The 4,167-nt window shown below is 41.3% G+C and overlaps 1 pseudogene across 1 annotated transcript; it reads right to left on the reverse strand.

The window, feature by feature from the left end:
* Positions 1-3,135: 3,135 nt before the first annotated feature.
* On the reverse strand, positions 3,136-3,961 carry LOC309640120 (large ribosomal subunit protein uL2 pseudogene; annotated as a pseudogene). Its single transcript has one exon. The product of its transcript is annotated as a large ribosomal subunit protein uL2 pseudogene (transcript).
* Positions 3,962-4,167: the final 206 nt, after the last annotated feature.

Consider the following 4,167-nt stretch of genomic DNA (forward strand, 5'->3'; position numbering starts at 1 on the left):
CATATCTGTAGAGTAATTAGCTGATAGCCTTTTGGTGGTTCCCTTGTAACTAACATTTTTTTTCCCTCTTGCTGTCTTTAAAATCCTCTCTTTAACTTTTGCCATTTTAATTATAATGTGTCTTAATGTAAGTCTGTTTGGGTTCATCTTGTTTGGCACCCTCTGTGCTTCCTGTACCTGGATATCTGTTTCCTTCTATAAGTTTGAGAAGTTTTCCGCTATAATTTCTTCAAATACATTTTTAATCCCATTTTCTCTTTCTTCTCTTTCTGGGATCCCTATTATGTTTAGATTGGCATGCTTTAGATTATCCTATAGGTCTTATATATTGCTTTCTTTTATTTGTCTTTTTGTCTGCTGTTCTGATGGGTGATTTCTATTATTCTATCTTCCAGATCACTTATTCATTCTTTTACATTACTTAGTGTGTTGTTTATTGCCTTTAGCTCAGTGTTTATCTCATCAATTGAGTTGACGTAATCTTGTTGGCTCATTTTTTTAGTTTCTAGTTCCTTGTTACAGTGATCTGCATTTCTATCAATAGCCTTTCCTTCAGCACTTTTATTACTTCCTTTCTGAACTCAGGTTCTAGTAGAATAGAGAAGTCTCTTTCATTGTTTGTCCTTTCAGGGGAATTCTCTTGTTATTTTCATTGGGAGGGGTTCCTCTGCTTCTTCATTTCACTTATACTTCTCTGACTCTATGAATTTAGGAGAAACAGTTATCTATTGTTGTCTTGAATGGTTCTTTTTATGTTGAAATGTTGCTGTGTAGGCTGCATGAGTCTATTTTGGTAGGAGAGGCTGTTTTTGTATGGATGCCTACCACATCTTTCCTCAGGTTGTGTTGACTGTTTTTCCCTTGACTGGGGTGTTATTGGTGATGTGGTGACCAGAGCTTGCACTAGATGTTGGGCAGGGCCTCCTCTTTGCTTCTGTGGCTGTAACAGCCTTGTTGGGAGCAAGTTCTGCTCACCAATTTATGGAATAGAAACCCCCAAATCCGGTTCTATACAGCTGTGTGAAGTAGCAGAACTGGAGCAATCCTGCTGGGAAAAGAGGCACTGAGTATTCCTCTTCAGGGGCTGTCCACCAAGAAGTGCAGTCTCTGAGATCACCTGTCACCCAATGTGCATGCTTACAAAATACATTGTTGTTGGCACTGCCCTCAACCCCACCTCAGCTGTGGGAACACTGGCAGTTCTCTGGATTTCCCTCAGGCACTGTGTTCACAAAACTACCATCACAAATCTTCCAAAGACTGGCACTGGACCCACAGTGGTTGCACACCTGGGTCCACCGTGGGAGTGCAGACACCAGCCCTGCCTCTATCCATGCATCCACAAAGCCCACCACTGTTGATATCAGACCCACCCTGGCCACAGGAATACCAGTAATTGAATTTAATACTTATATGTAGAGAAAAGTAACACTATTTTTATCACTTATTCTAGTCACTTTTACACTTACTCTAATCTAAACTAAATTTATATAAATTTATTTAACATTTTTTGAAGTCACACTACAAGGTGGATTAAAATTGAATTTGCAGAAGCTCATGCAGCTCAATATCAATAAAACAAAAAACCCAATCCAAAAATGGGCAGAAGACCTAAATAGACATTTCTCCAAAGAAGATATACAGATTGTCAACTAACACATGAAAAGACTCTCAACATCACTAATCATTAGAGAAATGCAAATCAAAACTACAATGAGGTATCACCTAACACTAGTCACAATGGCCGTCATCAAAAAATCTACAAACAGTAAATGCTGGAGAGGGTGTGGAGAAAAGGGAACCTTCTTGCACTGTTGGTGGGAATGTAAATTGGTACAGCCACTATGGAGAATAGTATGGAGGTTCCTTAAAAAACTAAAAATAGAACTATCATACGACCCAGAAATCCCACTACTGGGCATATACCCTGAGAAAACCATAATTCAAAAAGAGTCATGTACCACAATGTTCATTGCAGCACTACTTACAATAGACAGGACATGGAAGCAACCTAAGTGTCCATCAACAGATGAATGGATAAAGAAGATGTGGCACATATATACAATGGAACATTACTCAGCCATAAAAAGAAACGAAATTGAGTTATTTGTAGCGATGTGGATGGACCTAGAGACTGTCATACAGAGTGAATTAAGTCAGAAAGAGAAAAACAAATATGTATGCTAACACATATATATGGAATCTTAAAAAAAAATGGTTCTGAAGAACCTAGGGGCAGGATAGGAATAAAATGCAGATGTAGAGAATAGACTTGAGGACACGGGGAGGGGGAAGGGTAAGTTGGGACGAAGTGAGAGAGTGGCATGGACATATATACACTACCAAATATAAAATAAATAGCTAATGGGAAGCAGCCGCATAGCACAGGGAAATCAGCTCGTTGCTTTGTGTCCACCTAGAAGGGTGGGATAGGGAGTGTGGGAGGGAGAAGTAAGAGGGAGGAGATAGAGGGATATATGTATCTGTATAGCTATTTCACTTTGTTATACAGCAGAAGCTAACACACCATTTTAAAGAAATTATATTCCAATAAAGATGTTTTAAAAAAAACCGAGATCTGAATGATAGGTGGAAAAGGGGAAGACAATTTAAGTCCAATAATTCATTCTGTGAGTAAATGGCAAAATACAAAAGAAGATAAAAAAATACCAACTTTCCTCTTCATCTTGGTTGCAAACTTTTACAAATTCAGTTATTTTGAATGCCTGTGGACTAGAAAAGGAGGAAAAAGGCCACTAAATTATTGTCCAAATAACTTTTTTCTTCTATAGAGGAGGCTAAGAATAAACTGAGATGGTTGAATGGCTTTAGTAAAACAAGAAAAAACTGCAATTCCAGATTATGTGAACAATAAAGCGTTGTTTGTTAGCTTTAGAGATGGGGAAATAAGAATATCTCAGAATATTGTTTAGAGCCTTGTTACTCTGGGCAGGTTAAATTGTGTTCTTCTGAGAAGACAGAGGGATTGATGGGATGATATCATCAAATTCTAGGATTTCAAATTGTTTCCATGACTGAAAGTTTGACAGTTTCAAATGGAATAATTTAAGGTGTTCCTTACAAAAGCTGCATAGGAACAAGTAAAAACAGGCTAGAATAATTTGTGTGTGTGTGTGTGAAAAAGACAAACTTTATTGAGCCCCCAGCCCTAATTCTCTTTGTCCTGCACAGTCTTGGTTCCCCGGAGATACCCAGTCCAGCAGGCAACAATAAGACCCACTTTCCGGCCAGCAGGGGCATCTCTGCGGATGGTAGAGGGTTTGCCAATGTGCTGGTTGTTGCCACCTCTGAAGGGATGCTCAACAGGGTTCATGGCCACACCCCACACGCATGGCCAACAATTCCTCTTTGCCTTATACTTGTGGCAGGCACGGCCGGCCTTCAGAATGGGCTTGTCAATGCAGCCACCTCCAGCCACCACAATGACAACAGCTCTGTTGATGGAGGAGATGACCTTCTTGGAGCCCAAGGGCAGTTTCACTCTGGTCTTCTTTGTCTCAGGGTTGTGGGAGATGACAATCGCATAGTTCCCAGAGGCTCTGGCCAGCGTGCCCCAGTCACCAGGCTTCTCCTCCAGACAACACACGATGGTGCCCTTGGGCATGGTGCCCACTGGCAGCACATTGCCGATGTTGAGCTGGGCGTTCTTGCCGTAATACACGACTGGCCAGTGTGGATGCCCTCGGCGGCAATGAACAGCTCCATCCGCTTCTTAAAACGGTACGGATCCTAGAAGACCACCTTGGCAAGGGGCACGCAGCAGACCGGGTCATGGATGATGTCCTTCAAGATGCCCTTGATGTAGCTGTGTCGCTTGGCAAAGTCCACAGCGTGCAGACGCGTGACGTCCTTTCGGCGATTCACACGCACGTGGAACACGGAGCCGGCCGGCACCCTTTCTCTGCCCAAGGATCACGCGGCCCATCGCGGTGGTCTGCTTCTGAGCGCGGCCGAAAGAGCAGGCTAGAATAATTGTAAATGACATTTATCTCTAAATATTCATTCAACTAAAATCAGAACATAAGAGGGCAGTGATGTGAAAGAAAATGCCTCTAACAGAAAGTAACATTTTATAGATATTTATCCTGCTTAGTTGGACATTCTGACTAATTCCATACTTTTTTAAGAAAAAAAAAATCATACTTT

The sequence above is a fragment of the Balaenoptera physalus genome (genome assembly GCF_965194825.1).
Source record: "Balaenoptera physalus genome assembly, chromosome: 12".
Taxonomy (NCBI): domain Eukaryota; kingdom Metazoa; phylum Chordata; class Mammalia; order Artiodactyla; family Balaenopteridae; genus Balaenoptera; species Balaenoptera physalus.